Source organism: Pogoniulus pusillus, chromosome 12 (genome assembly GCF_015220805.1).
Source record: "Pogoniulus pusillus isolate bPogPus1 chromosome 12, bPogPus1.pri, whole genome shotgun sequence".
In the NCBI taxonomy this organism is placed as follows: domain Eukaryota; kingdom Metazoa; phylum Chordata; class Aves; order Piciformes; family Lybiidae; genus Pogoniulus; species Pogoniulus pusillus.
This window is the reverse complement of record NC_087275.1, coordinates 9,044,131-9,065,073: the sequence shown is the minus strand read 5'-3', so window position 1 is coordinate 9,065,073 and position 20,943 is coordinate 9,044,131. Positions and strand designations below refer to the sequence as shown.

The following is a 20,943-nucleotide window of genomic DNA, read 5'->3' as shown; positions in this document are numbered from 1 at the left end:
TTCCAACCCTGACTGATTCTATGATTCAGAGATGGCAGCAATTAGCACTCATATATATGTGACTGAACTCACACTTGAATTTTATTTTGTAGGTTAGCAAGTCAATAAAGGGCTGGAATAACAGCAAAGGCAAAGCAGAAGCATTAAATCTCAGCTTCATCTGGGCAGCCCATTCCAGTGTCCAATGACTCTCTCAGTGAAGAACTTTCTCCTCACCTCGAGCCTAAATTTCCCCTGGCGCAGCCTGAGGCTGTGTCCTCTTGTTCTGGAGCTGGCCACCTGAGAGAAGAGAGCAACCTCCTCCTGGCCACAACCACCCTTCAGGTAGTTGTAGACAGCAATAAGGTCACCCCTGAGCCTCCTCTTCTCCAGGCTAAACAACCCCAGCTCCCTAAGCCTCTCCTCGTAGGGCTTGTGCTCGAGGCCTCTCGTCCCTGGGGCAGTTCAAGGCAAGGTTGGATGTGGCACTTGGTGCCATGGTCTAGCCTTGGGCACTGTGGTAAAGGGTTGGACTTGATGATCTGTGAGGTCTCTTCCAACCTTGGTGATACTGTGATACTGTGATACTGTGTGACATCTAAATGTAATCTAGAACCTGAAATGAGCTCCTTATACTAAAGTTTTGAAAATAACTGACATGAGTGGCAGAGAAGGACTTTACTGAACAAAAGGTATTAAGTATTTTGTTTATTAAATCTCTGAAAAATATCTTTAAAATAATATTCTACAGAAAAAGCATTAATGATGCTAGAACACACTAATATTTCCAATTATTTCTTAAGAATCTATATTGTTAGAGCCACTAAGTATGCTCTCAAATATTCTGAGAGAATATTTTTTTTGCTCAGTTGATAACAGAGGTTATTTATGCTTCTGTGGATGACAATCTAGAGTACTATTGCAGCGCTCAGATAACCAGACTTCATCGCTCAGGTAACCCTACTTCATATATTCATTTACAGTATTCAGGTACCTTGTTACAACACTGTACTAGCATCTAGGCAACTGAGAACCATGAGGATTGTGGCACTATATTGATCTTTTCTTGTCTGCTAGCCTGTTGAAATATATCTATCTTAGGTATTGAATCCAAATAGTTTATATATGAACTAAATTTATTTTTTCCATTTTCTTAATAGGACCCTATAATAACTATGGAATATGATAGGGGCTATTTTATTGTCTTGTTAGAATGCAGTGCAATGATCCCAGTGATGGTACATTAACAGTATCATGACATCAGGGAACATATCTTTCACGTTGAGGCACCATTTTCTAAACACAATCCATCCCACGTGAACACGGAAAACAGATAGCAGTCTATTCTGTAGCAGACTGATAACAGGCAATTTTTGTTCTCTAAGAGTATTTGCTCAAATTAGTTTTTGCTAAAACATAGCTTAATTTAAGCTTTGATTTTAAGTGGTTTGGTTTGTTATTTTTTGGCTTGTGTCTTTTATTCCCCCCCCCCCCCCCGCCCTGCTTTCAATGGAAAGAACATCCATTCTGAAGTAAATTTGCTACCACTCGTTGCTATTTGATATCACCATGAAGAATAGGACAATGCAGAAAGTAATGGATAGTTTTGCCTTACTGTATTTGAAATAATGTATATCCATTTTGTAATCACACCATCATTATGGGGAAAAAAGTATTTCACTAACTACATTTTGACTGTATCAGAAGTACTCAATAGCAAACATAATTTCTCAAGCAGGAAATTTGAACATCTTATTCTCATGTCAGATTTGCAGCATGCTTCAATTCATATTGGGAAAGGTTTCTATTTAGCATGTGCACATGTATCTACCTTTCAATGAACAAGCCTTGCTCTATTTGTCTTTCTTATCCTTTTTTTTTTCATATAATGCCTTCCACTGTTTGTTAATAGTGACAGTTTTCCTCTATTTCAGAAATCAAAACAGTAACTACTGAAGCAGCAAACATTTGCAGCCTTCATTATTGCCTCCAACCATCTTTTCATATGCAGTCTCTGCTTCCAAATTAGCAAATGAATGTGGAATTAACTGGGATGGTAAAGGCTGAAAGAAATAATTTCAATGTAGTTTTAATATGTTCCCTTATGCTGTACTAAATTAGAACTGATACCACCTTTGTAAAAGCAAAATCAATCCTAAGAAATCTGAGCCAGGGAACCTAATCCAAATTTTTATTTTAAGAAAAACATCAGGCATCTGCTCAGAAAGAACATAGTGCCTGTGAATGCACACATTTATCATCCAACAGAGCTTGTCATCAAAAACTTACTCCTTTCTTTTATTTCACAGAAGTACTTAGGCAAGTTCTGTAGTCATTAACTATCAAAATTTATATGAACCAATGCTATTAAGTAAAGCCTGAGGATCTTCCACTTTTAACTTACTACTTTGCTAGGGAGAAAAAGGTCTCTTTCACTCTTCAAATAACTTCATTATTAGAAGAATCAGTACTATTTTTTAGTACTTTCTTGTTCCCTAGGGATAAATTTGCACCTGTGTAAAAGAAAGTTAAATGGTTGTTTTTCCAGCTTGCTTTCCCAAACTCCTGTTTTTCCATATGTCTTCTCATATGTTTGATAGGGAAGTGTAGTGATCATCCCTTTGAATTAAAGATTCACAGACTAACTTTTCAGTGATGTTATAATGTGACAAATTAGGTGAAAATAGTCTGCTCAGTAGTAATAATACATTAGATACAATTATTTTTGTTTCTTTCTTTCTGTTCCCTGAGAAGAGTACAGTAAGATACAATGGCAGTATTAAGGTAGTGTTCATGAAAATGAGAACTATATACATGCCAGTATATGAAGGCAAGTATATATGATATCTCTGTGAGTCACTGTCTTAGTATCCTACCCAGAGGTATCTAAAATAGAAAAATACTCTTTTATTGAGAAAAATACAAAATCCATTTTGACAGCTGTCTTTGAATACATTTTTAAAAGATATTTCATAGTAATGTCTGGGTGCTTTAAAAATCTTGGTGACAGTGATAGAGCATTATTAATTGGCTTCTGCAAGTGTTTGTGTAGTGTGTTTTTAAAACAATGAAAAATATATGCATATACTTCCTGCCTAAAAGGGTAAGAGGTGTGATTGTGTCATCCCATGTATAACCTCCCCTCTACCATGTAAATGTGTGAAATATACCCACACATCTTCTATTTTGCTGTCCTTCTTTTAACAGCTGCTACGTGCAAAGTGAATTCTGTGCTGCCAACTGAGTATTAGGGTTTGCTCTTTGTACCTAATGGGGGGAATGAAGCAACTGGCACTTAATCATTCCTAGAGATGTTGTCCCCAAAAAGACACTCCTCTTGCACTGGCAGAAAATGGTTTACCTTATCTCATTGTCTGTGTATCCTACTCCTCTATAACTTTCAGCATGCACAGACAAACATGCACATCAGAAAGATGAGGATGAGTGCAAAATTTGATTTCTCTGTTTCATAGAATAAGCATTAAACAGATAGTTTTGGTTGCTCATCTACACATTCAGTCTGGAATAAGGAGAGTATTTTACAAGCCTGATCCTAAAAGAAAAGAAGGTTGGGAAAAACGGCATGTAAATTTTCCAAGGGCACCTGGGAAAGATGCAAAAAATAAAGGGGCTCAATTTACATTCCCGTTAGACTCTGAGTCTCCCCATAGGAACCGACATTTCTGTGTTGATTGTCTTACTTTGGTGTTGACCATCCATCTGCTGGGAAAATAACTGAGGCAGGCATTTGATGTCACATCAGCTAAAAGATGTCAACCAGATGGCAATCAAATGCAACTGTCTGAACCACTCTCTTGGTACAGATCTACATTATGAGCCCTCTTCACAGTGCTCCTTCATCTTGTACTATAGTCCTCAGTCTACTTATGGAAAGATTTTGCCAAGAACAGCCTTAAGACTTCAAATGGGGCTCATGTCTTACAAGAAATTATTACCTTAGGGTTTCTTTGTTTCTTTATCAGACCTGCAACTAGAGATTTATTGTACAGTGGGATTTCATTGTAATAGATTCTCAGTTTCTATATAGCTGCATTACTGAATGGAATTTCCCTTTAAGGAGAACAAGAATTTGAACAGCCCAGAATTGCACTAATTGTAATGAAAGCTTTATGGGCAGCAATGAGTGGGAAAACTTTTTTCTCTCTCAGTTTTCAGGGAGTTTGTGTTTTTGAAATGTGCATTCATATTTTTAGAATTCAGCACATAGCCACAGTATAACTCTCATCATCCAAGGCCTTATGTATGGAGAGAAGTAATTGATTGCTGGTTAGTTGTAGCTGTGACTAGGGTTTTGATTAGAATAATAACATACAAACTCTAACAGAAAGCAACTATTTTGCACATTGCTAAAAAGAATTTGTGTGAGTTTGGTGTGTTTGATTCATACATAATGTATACTCCTTAATGAGCTGCATAGCCAAAGGATGACACTTTAAATTGATGAGTGTGATATATTCATACATAGAACAAATTAGTTTAAGAATAGATGAAGAATAGATGTGCAGTCTAGCTAGCATGAACTGTTACAATTACAGAGATTATTACAACCGCAGTCTAATACCTTCCAGACATCAGAAATCATTAAGCATCAGAGTTACATAGATCTACAAGCTAGTTTTATTACAAAAATATTATTGTATTACAGCAGTTTCAATTGTGGCACTGTATTTGAGGTTAGAATATTTCTACTGAAAATACTTGTTTTCACAGGTTTCTAACTTAACCTTAGAAACGTATCCAAAAAAGCAGCATGACAAAAAACATCCCCAAGTGAAAAGGAAGTGAATAGAGAGTGGTTAATTCTGTCTTGAAGCATTTTCTTTCACAAGAAGAACATTGTTTTAAGTCAGTGGAAGTCAGGGAGAAACTGTTGATCGGAGCAAAGCCCAGCCCTCAGACAAGTGTGGGACTGAGAAGAGCTCATTTACTTGAGGTTAACTTTGAAAAGAAATTATTTGGTCATATCTATTATAAGAATCTGTAAAGTATTGTAATACCTATACTCATTTCAGACTGCACATATGCTTACATGTGATCTTGAACCACACCAATAAATCCTAATATCATCAGGTATGCAGGGATATTTCTAGTTAAGCATGGCTAATTTCCATGACTTTGACCACTCCCAAAATGTATACTATTGAAAAAGTCTGGAAAGCAAAATGTACTAGATGGGACATTTTTCCATTGCAAACACTGTGACTTGCTTACTTATTGGATTTGTTGGCTCTTTTCTGCTCTAAATTCTTCCATTTGCAATTTCATTGGCGATACGTTCTTCACTCAAAGAACTTTGCTTTTTACCTCCCTGAGGCAACAAAGGCACAAATGCACATTTGGTACTCCAGACTATCATATTGTAATGGAAATGGTCAGTGGTGGTTTGTTGTGGTGTTTATTTGCTTGTTTGGTTTTAATTTTGGTGATCATACCATACATTTCAGTGTCTGAAATGGTATATATTGGTCCTTATAATGGTCCTTACAATATGATAATATAATGTAAATTGTTCTTATAAAATGAGCTCTGTTGAAATGTAATTCTCTACAAAACCCTAGATATTAAAAAACAGAATCCTTTGCCCAAATCATACTTTCTTAGTGAAATTCAGAACAAATGCTGTGTGTAGATTAACGCACGCAAGCAGCCATAGTATGGATACTGATGATTATATTTCTATGTTATTGTTGAGGTCTACTACTTATACTATAAGGCCTGTGGAAAGTTTTGTAAATGCCATTAGCTGGTTGAGGAAGTGGTAAAGCTGTCCAGCTGCTAGAGCACTAACCAACCTCATGGAGCTGTTGTGACAATAAATACCTCAGAGATGTTTAGAGTCAGATGCAACAATTATTTTAGTCACCTAATATTTAAGCCCTGCTCTACTCAAATTTAGATATTTTCCCTTAGGATACACCAAATATGCTTACAGAAATGTGATCTGGCTTGTATTCAGATCTACAGAGATATGCCAAAGATGCCCTCTCTGTGTAAAGATGAAATTCAGAATAAACAGATCAGTGAACTCAGAGTGAGCTGACCTGGGGCTACATGGTGAAAGACATTGAACCTAAAACGAAGAATGCTAATGCCAGTGCATCTGCTGCCTTTGCTGGATCTAAAAGACTTGCAAAAGTGATTGCATACTCTCAGACTTTCTGCTACTCCATCTTTTTATTCTTAACATGAAATAGTGACAGGCACAGAAACAGTCATGCATACAGGCAAGAATTAGAAACAAGATTCAGAAAGTGACATAATTCCTCTTATCCTGCCCTGATAAAATGTGAATCATCATCATCAAACTCCTATAAAATAGGGGAAATCACCCTCCTCTGGTCCTTACCAGTTACTCCTTTATGCTCTTTTATTAAGACTTGAGAAATTCTGAAATTCTTTTCAAGAGAAAAAGTAAAGCTAATGTTGAGGTTTTTCCAGCAAACTCTCGATATGTTTATGCATGTCACCAAAATGCCATGGGTTTTCACTGTACAAGTTTCTTGGGTATAATAAGGCTTGTATCTGCCTTTTTTTTTCCAGTCAGTTGTTGCATCTGCTCTAGATTAGACTACATATGGAATGCAGGAAGTGAAACTAGAAGCTAGGAGGACAGCATTTTGAGGTTAAATTGACAAGGGGCAGATATATGCATCTAAATTCTAAGTTTTCAAAAAACAGTTGACCTAGGTAGTTAAGCAGCTGACTGCTGTTTGACTATAATTGGCATTTGGGCATTTGGCCTGAAATTCCTCTGAAGTGCTGTCTGCTTTTTTTTTTTTTTTCATGTGTGGTGGTTTGGATGTTACCCACACTCATACACACTATGGAAAATCACCCAGACTAGACTCAGTGGCTCTGGAAAAAAAACGAAGCTTTATAGTCACAGCTTAGCACAATACACAAGCAGATGTTTACAATATATACAGAAATATTCAAGTTAAAGAGTAATACAGAAACACAACACCCATCCCAGAAATCAGAGTCCCCAGGAGGAGCTCCCAACCACCCTTCCACCTTCCTCCCACCCCTCTACCTCACAGGATCACAGGATATTAGGGGATGGAAGGGACCCAAAGGGATCATCGAGTCCAAGCCCTCTGCCAGAGCAGGACAATACTATCTAACACAGATCACAGAGGAACACATCCAGACAGGCCTTGAAAGTCTTCAGAGAAGGAGACTCCACGACCTCTGTGGGAAGCCTGTTCCAGTGCTCTGTGACCCTTACAGTAAAGAAGTTCCCCCTTGTGTTGAGGCAGAACCTCTTGCTGCAACTTACACCCATTGCTCCTTGTCCTGTCCCAGGGAGCAAGTGGGCAGAGCCTGTCCCCCCACCTCTTGGCCAGCCTTCAGATACTTAAAAACATTTATCAAATCCCCTCTAAGTCTTCTTTTCTCCAGACTAAAAAGCCCCAGGTCCTTTAGCCTCTCATAACCCATGCCCTCCAGTCCCCTAATTGTCCTTGTAGCACCTCTGCTGGACCCTCTCCAGCAGATCCCTGTCCCTCTTCAACTGGGGAGCCCAAAACTGAACACAGTATTCAAGATGAGGTCTCACCAGGGCAGAGGAGAACCTCCCTTGATCTGCTGGACACACTCCTCCTAATAGACCCCAGGGTCCCATTGGCCTTCTTGGCCACAAGGGTACATTTGCTGTGCCATGGTTAACTTCTTATCCACCAGCACCCCCAGGTCCTTCTCCACAGGACTGCTTTCCAGCAGATCACCTCCCAACCTGTACTGGTGCAGTTTATTATCTCTCCCCAGATGCAGGACCTTGCACTTGTCCTTGTTGAGCTTCATCTGCTTCCTCTTCCTTGTAGTGTAGAGTCCTATCAGAGGTTGTACCTTCCTCCTCACTATATAATCATGCCTTACAATTAGGAAAAGATGTGGTGATTTTGTTTTGGCATATCAGATCATGAGTGTAGAATCATAGAATCAACCAGGTTGGAAGAGCCCTCCAAGATCAGCCAGTCCAACCTAGCGCCCAGCCCTGTCCAGTCATCTAGACCATGGCACTGAGTGCCTCATCCAGTCTTCTCTTGAACACCTCCAGGGACGGTGACTCCACCACCTCCCTGGGCAGCCCATTCCAATAGCAAGTAAATGCAACACTGTACCACCAAAATAAGAGCCACAAACAGTATGAAAGGAAGAGAGAATAAATCAGTTCAAATGCTAATGTGTGAACAAAGTCTTTACAATGTTTGTTATAAGAGGTTCATCACACTGTTACATGAAGCAGCTTAGTCACTATGGAAATGCACATTCTTGTTCCTTGGGCAAGTTCTGAAGTCTGTACTCAGTTTCATGGTGCTGCAGTTTCATTGCTAATAGTAGCTTTTAAATGGCTACATTTATACTAAAAACAGAGCAAATCCTATACCTAAACTATCTCCATCAGAGGTAGAAATGAAAATGTAGACAGTAAGCCTAGCTTTAGGCTTTTCTTTTTCTGTTGGTTTTTTGTTTGTTTGTTTGTTTTTAACACATTCTGCCAATAACTGATTATTCCAAACTATTAAGTCAGGAATCTCCCAGGAAATCAGGAAGGTCTGTACTGTTAAGTGCTCCTTTGATGCCATGGCATCCATGTTCAGGAGATTCCTTTGCACAACACCATAGTCTCCTTATCTCAAGCTGACATTGCACACTGCTCCTCACTATCTGTGGCAGAAGATGTATGTATCAGCATCTCTAGCAAGAAGTACCACTCTCTTGTTGGAAAAAAGAAAGCCTGTGTTTACAGTTAGAATTGTCAGTCATTTAGTCCTGTATTCTCATTATTACTTGCTGCTTCACCTGTTAGTGAATAGCAAGATTCCAGCCTTAACCAAAAAATATATATATTTAAAAATATACACTCGGGGGGGAAAAAAAGTCAAGCTACAGCCTATAATAGTACAGGATATAGTTTTTTATTTCAAAGCCTAGACCACTGGCTAAATCTCTGTCTCATTCACATTTTTGATGTTATGTATAGTTCTTAGTCTGTTTTTCAGTTGCACACAAATCATGGTCAAATAATTCATTCAAGGTTAAACAGTGCAGGATCTGGTTTCACTGGCAGGAAAAGCCATTACAGAAAACTTAAGGAAACCACAGAATCCATTTGCACAGGCTGCACTGTTCACTGATATTAGCATGAAGCAGCCTTAACAAGATAGAGAATGTGGTCGTGCAGGTTCAGAAAACTACTTATTTTTTCCATCAGTCATTTGTAAGCTCTGAAAGTAAGCAGAAAGTCTGTGCTCATATGCCTAACCAATCCAATATCTCTGTTTCCTCTGGGTCAAGGTCACCCAGTTCTGTCAGATGGGATATGAGTTTTCTGTAAGACATTAATATTTGGAGGCTAGAAGGTCAACTGTGGGATCGCTACTTTGTTGTGGTTATTTTGCTCTGTGTAAAGTGTGTAAAATGAGACATCTTAAAGAACTCTCTTGTACTAACATCTAGTCCATTTGCAGATAGTAGTCATGGAGTTTACCTTCTTTTTCCAGGTAATTAGGATGTATATACCATATATCCTTTTTCCTTCCTTCCTTCCTTCCTTCCTTCCTTCCTTCCTTCCTTCCTTCCTTCCTTCCTTCCTTCCTTCCTTCCTTCCTTCCTTCCTTCCTTCCTTCCTTCCTTCCTTCCTTCCTTCCTTCCTTCCTTCCTTCCTTCCTTCCTTCCTTCCTTCCTTCCTTCCTTCCTTCCTTCCTTCCTTCCTTCCTTCCTTCCTTCCTTCCTTCCTTCCTTCCTTCCCTTCTTCCTATTTGTCTATCTATCCATCCATCCCTCCTCTGTACCAATGCCACAATGCCTTCTCTGTCAATGACCACACGTTTTGTTCCTCTGCTGAGTACTTCAGCAACTGCAACACAGTATTCCATGGGGTTGTCACTAGCTATTTTAATTTGTACAGTGGCAGATTGTTTTCCTCCTACAGTTTTTATCAATTTTACAGGTCATTACTAGTTGACTAAAATTGGTGCAATTTGCCTCTGCCAGATGATGTTTAATAATAACTGTCATTCCTGCCAAGACCGTGCATCAGTAATTTTTGACAGTACGTAACACATAGCACATATGTGGACTGACTATGTTGCATTCTTCTGACAAGCCATTTAATTGACTGATAAAAATCAAAGAATGAGTAGATGAACCTTGAGAGGAAACCAATTTGTGTGTTTATTGGGAATTTAATACTACAGTGGCCTCTTGTAGTTATCAAAATTTTGTGCTGCGTGCAGCTTGTTTCAAAAGCAAGCCTAGGAAATTTGCAAGCTTTGCACCTTACACTAGTTATGTAATGTCAAAGGCCTGAAGCAGTGTGCATTAAATGTCAAGCCATGGAAAAAGTGAGATGTGTTGGGGCTTTCCTGACCAGGAAACTGAGGGCAGTTGCTTTATTTACAAACTCCATAAGTCTACTTACATGCAAACTTTAAACAAGGAACTGCTAAGATTTATGGGTCCTTACAGGGCCCCGAATGCTGCATATAATGAAAAAGTTAGAGTGAAAACATGTCTTTTACTTCCCCTGGGGAAGAAGTATTGTGTGGAGGGAGGTCAGAGAGCCACATTCAGCTCACTGCTGACTTAATACGTGACCTGGACAAGTTATATAAGCCCATTGTTTCTGCTTTCTCAAGTGTAAAGTAGGTAAAATATTTGGGAGGCTAATTGTGTATTTAGTTGGCTATTTCCTATATACTGGATAAAAGGAGATTTCTGCATGTTTAAGTGTCACGTTTCCCTTTTATGTTTTGTTTTAACCATTACAAGATTTTCTCTTTTATCACTTATACCTAGCTAGTTTGTGTTGCCTTACAATTCTTTTTCCTCCCATTTCTCTTCTCTTGTTTTTCTTTCTCTGTGCCTTTGCTCTCCCTTTCTTCCCAATTTTATTCTCCCTGTTTTATTCTGGCTTTATTCTTGCTCTGTTTCACCATATTCATGACATAAATAGTTTTTATTATATAATTTCACTGAATATACAATGCAGAGATATGTAATTTTGCTGCTTGCCATGTACACACTCTGTGGAATATCAGGCCCTCTGGGATGCATTGGTACACATTTATTCTCAAGTACTTTTGCCTCCTGCATGCAAATGCTTCAGGGTCTGCTGGAGTCAAACTCACTCTGAGAAGCTCAGGGTTACAGAAAAAACAGCTGCCAGCCCAGTTTTGCCTATGATACTGGTCTGGAGTCTCCCAAGGAACTTGACCCAAGGTTAAAAAAAGAAATAATAAAGGGAAAAGAAAAGCTGTTGCTGAGTCATAGCCACTCACTTCACTGATTTGAAGAGGCCTGAGAAGCAAATCTATGACCCAACTATTCATTGGACTGTCATTTTGTTGTATATAGTAAATACCCTGAGGTGGTGGAATGAAAAGATGAATAAAGCAAGTTGCCAGACCAGAAGAGGGAAGAGCAGGCTTGAGGGACTGGGGAGCTGAAGGGTTGAGGTATCATAGAAGGATCTTGTGCCAAAGGGACAAAACTTTACAGTAGCAGCCATTCGATTTGAAAGCCTGTACTGTTACTACAGAAATGATTTTAAGGCAGTAAATCTGTGTTGTGTAGTAATGAACGCACTTCCTCAGTGCACACAATGCAAATACACAGACATTCAGATGTTCTGTAGAACATCTGGCTGCAGTACCACAGTGGTACATTTGCATCTTCCATGATATATTAAATAACAAAGATTTCTGCAGGGAAATGAAGACAGTCTTTGTGAAACAGCTCGTGATTGTATTTTTTTTTATCTGTCTAGTTTCTTCCATTTTAAAAATTTTTCTCTTTGAGCTGTCAAAATCCTAATTTCTACTTAGAGACAGAAATGACTGCTGTCCTTGGACATCACAAAACCAGATGAGGTTAGGATACTGGCTTACAGCAGGCTCTCACAGCCACTGCCAGAGTGTACTCCTCTGGTTATGCATTGTTTGTTCGATTGATTGTTTTTTCATTGTAGGTTTATAAACACTGTAACTGATGTGTGCATAGAAGATATACCTAATGGCCTGAAAGAGAATTCAAGGCTGTCAAATGGAATATTAAGGAGGATTTGTAATAGAATGAAATTTTAAAATGGTGATGTGTTTCTTTTCTGTTGCATTTTAACCCCAGGAACAATGCATACATGAAGCATTGATTGCGTGTGGGCAAATTCCAGCCCTCCCAAATCATATGTCATCTGGAACTTTAATGGCAGGCTATTACTCACTTTAATTTCTTCTTATTCATCTGCTTAATTCTCTATTTTGTGAGTTTTAGTTTCTTGCTAGGTACATACATAGATGTTGCTTTACTCCTATCCTCTCAGAAGTCCCAAGTGCAGAAAGAAAGGGCTGATTGTTTGGTGCAGGTGTAGAGACTGTACAAAGTGCCTTCAACAATGGCTGTTGAAAGTGAAAAGAAGGATCAGAATGAGACATCTAAAGGAATAAGACAACTAGATCTGAATGCATATTGAGTGAATTTGTCTTTATTCAAGCAGGGACTACTCCAATACAAATGTTTGAGGATCTAAATTTTCAGTTTTGTTTTAAAAACACTACTATGTTTTGGCCAGTTACAGCCAAAATAAAATATTCTTGGGTTGTTCTTTCACATTATGATGAAAAAAGTCAAACTATTTTGACTTTTCCATCAGGTTCTTTACATTTCCCTAACTTTTCCATTGAGAAAATGAAAACCACATTTATTAAATGACCTTTTGTTTTTGCTATCTAGTCAAGCATTCGTCATGCTGGTACAGTAACACTACTGCCTTGACCTTTGTCTCCTTTGTACAGTTTCTCTTCATGCTTGTCACTAGCACTGGCTCAGTTAGTAAGAATGAGAAAAAGAAATTAAAAAGCAAAGACCACAATCTGAATCAAATGGTTAGGCAATGTAAGCCTCTGGAGATGTTTGTTCCAGCTATTCTAGCTTGCTTTCTGTTTGTTTTTACCTTTTCAGATGGTGTCTTATATCTCACTCCTAGATTTTTTAATTATTATTCTTCAGTCTATTTAACCAGATATACATGTGTAGAGAAGCAAATTTTAGGATAAGATTGTTTTTTGTCTGAGTCATAGTTGTGGTTTGCTTTAATGTAAAGCCTTCCACAATGACATGTTGTTGCACTTCCATGTGCAAAACAGTTGTATTTCTTTGAAGTAGAAATAAAAGGGCTTTCTTGTTTTCTCTGACTTCAACTTAATCGACCAGCAAGCATCTATGCTTAAATCCTACATTTAACTTTCAATTTGACCTTGGATTAATCCCTTTACCTCACCATGCCTCTGTTTCCTTTCCTGCCCCAGATCAGCATGCAGGCAGTGCAGTGCAAGTTGGGGAGCTCAGTCTTAATTCTTTAATACAGCTGGGAAAAATCCTTCAAGACATAAGCTAACAGATTTCAAGCCATGCTTGTTGGCTACTTTCCAGTCTGAGTGAAGTGCTGAGCTACAGGACCACTTACATGGCTCAAAAATATCACTTGAAAGCCTTTATCTTGCTAATGTTTTGACTAATGTGTAACTTGCAGAAAGCCATCCAGTTTCTATCTGAAAACATTGAGAGATTTGCAGAGTGCCAGCTCCTTCTATAGTTTTGTGCTTTGTCTTGTGATTTATTTCCAAACACATTGTGTGCTGTTGCAGAAATGTAATCTACTCTGTTCCCTCCCTTTCCTCATATGCAGGAAAGAAATATGGAGAATGTACATTGAAGGAAAAGTGACAGGGCTTCACTGTCTTTAACAGTGGCAAGGACTCCTAAAACAGTGCTGATGTGCATACAGATAGATGATTTCTTGTTTGTTTGTTTCTAGTCTAGTCAAGATGATTGGGATGAATTATAATAGTGATGTCTTTAGTACATACCAGAAATTTCCTTTGCTCGTGAGCTGGATACCATTTGCAGTTTCCAGAAGCAGTAGCGGTTGACTTAGGGTGGAATAGTTGATCATTACCCTCACAATGGGAGTTGTTGTTTTGTTTTTTTTCACATATACAGCTGCTTACAAGCTTAGAAAATAACAGCATGCTTCACCCATTGATCTGAAAAAGCTCTTTGTAAAAAGGGTCAGTGCTGTTATTCCCATTGAGCAAACAGTGAAATGGATGAACAGAGAAAAGAATTAGCTCAAGGTGATGAGCAGACTGCCAGCAGAGGCAGCAGAAGACTGAAATCTTTCCATGATTTGAGCCCCAAAGGCCCTGTGACTCCCCATTGTGAAAAGCTTGAGCCAATTTGCCATCGCTAGACTTGTCTGAAATTCAGAATTGTGGTAATCCCAAGAATAAGCCATTCCCCAAATAATCCATGGCCACGCTTGCAGGAAGTCTATTTCCTTTAAGCTCACTAGGGCTTGATAGTTCAAAATCTATAGTTATTTGTGTCTGCTCTCATGGTCAACTTCAGGCCTCAGTACCAAAACACAATACAAAACACTAAGCATACAAACCCATGGGGTTTTTTGAGTGGGGAATATAAATCTGTGAGCAAGATTTTCATGTGTGGGCATTGTGGAAAAGGAAAAATACTGTAATTTTGGATAGTACTGACCTCTGTCTGTGTTTAGATAGGGTGCTATCTGACCACAAGCTAACTGAGGACACATTCCACAGGAAAATAAAGAGAAATTATAGTTACAGCATATTACACAGTATCCAAGATTCATTAATATTTTTTTATTTCCTGGTTTTTTTTTGTTATCTTCCCATTCATTGACTTAAATGATACACTGTCTAACCTCTTTTGTGCCAAATACATTTGTTTTCTTCCTTCCAGGTCACACTTTCACAATTATCACCATAGCAACATTCCAGCTATAATAAGAAGATACATCTTCTGAATGGCTGGTGATACAACATTAACTGTTAGAACATAACATTTTTCATGTTGGAAACATCTGGAGTTCACAACCAGGAAAGATCTGTAAAAGTGTTTGTAGCTCTTAATAATCACCTAAGGCTGCACTTGCAAGCTTTATGAGGGTGCATTTACAAACACTTGTTTCATCATGCACAGAATGGAATAAAAATAAGCTTTATTCCAATACATAGGAAAAAATGTAAAGTTCAGTTTACAAGACATGTGGCTTAAAAGAAAAAAAAAAAAAAAAGCAGAGAATTTGAATTGGCTTTTATGTCAAGGCCTTTATTTTAGAAAGTTATGCCATACTCCATCCCACTGCTGTTTCTAGCCTATTACCTACAGCACTAATATTGCTATTTACTGGCTGATTATATCCTCTGGCAAGATTTGGACTGTGTCTACTTCCCTGCTACAAACTAATCAGTTTTCAAAATTAGTTATTGATCTCAGGCTCATTGTGGAGGACAAATTTAGTGGCTGGTTCATTGAGTACCAACCGTGCCACTCTTTATATGAGCTGCATAGAAGTGAAAACAAACAAGATATTCAGGCCCACGTACATATATAATCATCTAATATAAAGGAGATACAAGGCAAGTATAAAGGCACTGGCAGATGAAATAGCTTGTTTATGAGAAAGATGACCTAAAGGAATCCAAACTATTCCTCTGTTAAGGTACACACATAATTCTTATGACCTACTGCAGAATATTTATCCAAGAGGGAATGTGTGTGAGCACTATTACTGGAAAACTAATATTACTGTTACTTAATTTGAAGTGCCTGGTGGTTTTGTATCTGTTTGGGTTTGTGAGTTTGGGGCTTTTTTAAGGTAGGAAATGAGCTTACTCTTTTTAAGACAAACCATTCCTGAGGTTTTAAGTTGTAAACCTATTAGATAAAGTCAGAAAGATTTTCAAATGATAGCAACTTCAAATGGGATTTATGTTTTAGTGACTTTGTGCTGCCATTATCTGTTTCCTATCTCTATCAAACTACATCAAATCTTTTCAGTGATTATATTGTCATTCCTTTGCATGTAGTGGGATCGTGTCACATGCAAGAAATATTCATCAGTAAGAGGGAAAGATAAAGTCAATAACCCAACAACTTCTGGAGGTGAAAGACCCATGCCCATGTTGTTTCTCTATCTGAATGGAAGTGTATGAGCACTAGGTTGCACATTTATGAATTTTCTCCCCATGTAGACCTATAAAATTTTTGAAATCTAATTCTTTTTCTGAGGAAAGGGATTCCTACAGAGCTTCAGCTGCAAGAATACATTTCCTAGTTCCTTTAGGAAAGATCCTAGTCAACAGAAGCATAGTTAAAATGTTGCTAATATCCAAAATAATGATCTAGGGTAGGGTGTCCCTGCCCATAGCAGGGAGGTTGAAACTAGATGATCCTTGTGATCCCTTCCAACCTTAACTGATTCTATGATCCTAACTATTTTTTTAATAATAGTCTCCACCTATGCTACTGCAGTAATTTTATTATCTATGAAAAAAAAAATCACTGCTAGAAATATATTTCTCTCATTCTTAGACATTGTTCTCACTCTTCACACTGGAAGAAAAAAAAAAGCACTTTTCTAAACGTTTCACCCTTGAAATGGAATATAGAGTATATGCCAAGTGTGTGCATAAATATAGGTTTAAAAATTAATTTAAGATGTCCTGTAGGTCTTTTATTATGAGCTCCTTGAATTTGATTTTAAGGTGAGTAGTTAAAAAGTGGCCAAAAGTTATAATATCAAAGCCATTATTTGCATAGAGTTTTCATTACAAAATGATTTTCCAAAATTCACTCTAAACATGCCCCACATTTTCCAAAAGTTTTGTGAAACTGGACTCTCTTTCTGATTTATGGCCACAGACTTTGGCTTTGCTCACATTTTGAGATTTTCATGTCATGGCGTGTTTTTGATGCACAGAAAAGCTGGAGCTTCAGTAAATAATTGGTAGTCTGTGCTTATTTTAATCATTTAAATGGCACACACAGAAATTTCCAGAACATTTTTTATTATTATTTCTATTGAAACGAATTAGAAATTACTAGGAGTTTTATACAAGGTTCATAATAAATTGAAAGTTTGAGTCTATGTTGCTGTGTGCTTAAGATTTCCAGGAAACTCAGTAAGGGCTGAAGTATACACAGTATAAATCCAAGGTATCATGAGAACTGAGTCTTAGAAAACAGAGGTATTACACCTGTTTTGCTGTGTGTTTCACAATTAGTTTCTGTTACACTGTGATGCATTCAAAACATGCTACCCACTTTCCGTAGTGCTTGCATGAAACCAGTGTGTCAGAACAGCCATCTCACCTATTATTAAGATATAGCATATGAATTCGTATATACCACTACGAAATCTGAGTTGTGGAAGGGCAGATGGAGGTGTTCAAGAAGACTGGATGAGGCACTTAGTGCCATGGTCCAGTTGACTGGCTAGGGCTGGGTGCTAGGTTGGACTGGATGATCTTGGAGGTCTCTTCCAACCTGGTTGATTCTGTGATTCTGTGAGTTACAACCTTGCCTGGTTTACACATATATTGAACCAAATACTCCTTAGTTGCCTCCGTTCCTGCATTTCTGAAATGTTCAGATTTAAATCTGGATTTTACTTGAGTCTTAGAATCATAGACTCATGGAAGATAGATTAGAAGTGACCTCAAAGATTATCTAATCCCAACCCCTGCCATAGGCAAGGACATCTCCCACTACAGCAGGTCACTCAAGGCCTCATCTAACCTAGCCTTGAACACGTCCAGGAAGGGAGCATCCATAACCTCTCTGGGCAACCTGTGCCAGTGTTTCACCACCCTCACTGGAAAGAACTTCTTCCTATCATCCAGTTTAAATCTCCCCTCTGCCACTTTAAACCTATTACTCCTCATCCTGAAATTACAAGACCTTGTAGATAGTCCCTGCCCATCCCTCCTGTAGGCCTTCTTTAACAATAGTTACTATAACCTCTATTTTCACTGGTATGTTGGTAGAAAGAATAGAATCTACTTATGCTAGAATACAGGAAGGACATGGACCTGATGGAGCAGGTCCAGTGGGGGGCCATGAAAATGATCATGAGGTTGAAGCACCTCTGATACAAACACAGGCTGAGGGAGCTGGGGTTGTTCAGCCTGCAAAAGAGAAGGCTTCGGGGAGACCTAATAGCTGAAACAGGGATACAAGAAGGATGGAAAGAGACTGTTTACAAAGACATGAAGAACGAGGGCCAATGGTTTCAAAGTAAAGAAAGGTAGTTTTAGATTGGATGCTAGAAACAAGTCTTTTACTATGAAAGTGGTGGAACACTGGAACAGGTTGTCTAGGGAAGTGGTTGGGGCCCCATCCCTGGAAATATTCAAGGTGAGCCTCTACGGGGCTCTAGGCAACCTGATCTAGTTGAGAATAGCCCCTGCTTACTGCAGAGGGCATTGAACTAGATGAGCTTTGGAGGTTCTTTCCAACCCAAACCATTGTATGATTCTATGGTTCTATGAATGTCACTTCCTATTTCTGTAAATATAGTCCTCTTCTTTCCTCAGATTATTGGAGGCGTAGGATTGTTCACTCATAGAAAATTATATGTGGGATAAAGAAGTGTATCTATTAATGTTGACAGAATTGTGCTCTGATATAATACAAAGGAGTAGGGCCCATTCTTTTATGGGCAAAAGAAAGGCAGTGCAGAGCTTTTTCTTTCATTTAGTGATTGCTGATGCCATAAGCAACTGCTGCAGTTTGTCTTTAGGTCTGCTCTAGTTTTCAAATCCAATTGCATCCACAAAGCAAAAAAAGAATTTTAGAGCTATAAATGAATTAAATATGTAATCAGTTCAGTTTGAAGATGAGCAACAAAGTCTAAAACTCCCAACATTTGCTTGTTTCAGTGAAGCAGAGAGTGGACAAAGAACTTTATATATAATTGATCGATAAATATAAGTAAATCAATAAAATATTTTAGACTTCCATTTCTGAGCCTATCTAGGTCACTGCAATGCTCTATCCTCAAGGGAATTAATGAAATTAGAAAATACTTTTTTTTTTCTATTTGTGCATCCTGCAATTTTTTTGCTCACAGGTCTAGAGTGAAAGCTTTCACTAGGATCTACATTGACAGAGGTAACACAGCAATCTTTTGTCATAGACATCCTGGCCTGTATTAGGAACAGTGTGGCCAGTAGGACAAGGGAACTTATTCTTCCCCTGTACTCAACACTGGTCAAGCCACACCTTGAACACTAGGTCCAGTTCTGGGCTCCTCAATTCAAGAGTGATGTTGAGGTGCTGGAACATGTCCAGAGAAGGGCGACAAAGCTGGTGAGAGGCCTGGAACACAAACCCTATGAGGAGAGGCTCAGGGAGCTGGGGTTGTTTAGCCTGGGGAAGAGGAGGCTCAGGGGGGACATCATTGCTGTCTACAGCTACCTGATGGGAGGCTGCAGCCAGGTGAGGATCAGTCTCTTCTCCCAGGCAACCAGCAAAAGAACAAGGGGACACAGTCTCAAGTTGTGCCAGGGAAAGTATAGTCTGGATGTTAGGAGGAAGTTCTTGCCAGAGAGAGTGATTGGCATTGGAATGGGCTGCCCAGGGAGGTGCTCAAGAAAAGCCTGGCTGAGGCACTTAGTGCTATGGTCTAGTTGAGTGCATAGGTCTGGGTGCTAGGTTGGACTGGATGGTCTTGGAGGTCTCTTCCAACCTGTTTGATTCTATGATTCTATGATTCTATACTGAAGAGCAAGACACAAGTACAAAATTTACTAAAATGAAAATGTAAAACTTTGTACACAGAGTGTTGTTTTCTAAGAAATAATCTCTCTTACAGAATTTAATCTGTATTTTAATGAGCTTTAGTTAAGATAAAAATAGAGGTAAATTCAGCTTTTGAAAAACTCAGAAGTGAAGGTGCAGAATACAGCACTGAGGTTTAATTAATATAGTTTTTGAAACAAATTTCAAAAAGAATTACTTGTGTCTCTGAGACATTTTTACACTAAATAGCACTACACTAAAATGAAGCAAACCATGGATTTATATTTAGTTTTGATTCTTTTTGGAATCAGTTTTCTTCCCAGATTGGTTTTTTTTCAGTAACTTTGTGAGGTTACATGCCAGATGACAATGTTTTTATATCTTTTAATTATTTTTCTTGTTATTATTATAGTCATTTTATAGCTGTTTATGTTTTCATAGCAGAAAGCTCCTATTTTAGTTATCCTCTACACCAGCCTTCTTGATAAGTGATTAATATCTGTTAGTGGAATAAGAGAGTCCTGATTCAGGTATTAAGATTTTTGATCTTTGAGTATTGCTTTGAAAATGTTTAAGAGCTTATTCTTTACTGTGTATATTTTATAACACATCTTGCAAAGCAGTTATTTCAGTTGAGTGCTTTTAAAGTTGAAAATTGATTCTTTGGGAATTACTTTTTCATATTCAGTAGGATAATGAAAAAGGAATAAGGCAGAGATCTTCTCATGATGGTATGGCTCAACTGTTCTCTTGAATAATTTCAGGTAACCAGATACTTTGAAACAGAACTTCAGCTCCCTAGATACTGCCAGTGTATGAAATAAATGGTCACAAGATGAAGATTTGAGTCATAATTTTGAAGCATGAAGGTCTTGCCTTCTTGAGTCTGTTGGATATGGGGAGACCTCCAAAGCAAAAATGGAATCTCCCCAGATACGGTGTGTCCAATGGAGAGTCAGAGCAAGGAGATGATGAGTGGTTTTCATACTCTGGTACTTTGGGCTGCAATAAATGGAGCCATGCTTAAGCCAGTGATTTCAATATTTTGAGTGTCTGCCCATGCTCCTGCATCAGAGGAGGTGATGAGTCAGCCTTCTACATGTAGCAATTATAGATATTGTTTCAGGTGACTATCTCAGTAGTTGCTTCCAGATATGCCAAAACCTGTAGAAGCTGCCATCTGAGGGTCAGCTTTCACATGGTAGATAGTCTAGGCTTTTAGGCAACTGTAACTGAGAAGGGCAGACAGTTGACAGAAGACAGACTTGCCTCCTATGCCTGGAATATGTGAGTGTGCAGCTGGGGAGTGGAGGGGAG

General features: G+C 38.4%; 1 protein-coding gene and 1 long non-coding RNA gene across 14 annotated transcripts in view; both read left to right on the top strand.

Moving 5' to 3' along the window:
• ROBO2 (roundabout guidance receptor 2) overlaps positions 1–20,943 on the top strand; it is a 1,176,697-nt gene that overhangs the window by 589,842 nt on the left and 565,912 nt on the right. The gene's annotated exons all lie outside the window — the stretch shown is intronic.
• Positions 578–20,530, top strand: LOC135179972 (uncharacterized). The gene is made up of 3 exons (XR_010304219.1): positions 578–671; positions 849–933; positions 20,391–20,530. It is a non-coding gene; the product is annotated as an uncharacterized LOC135179972 (long non-coding RNA).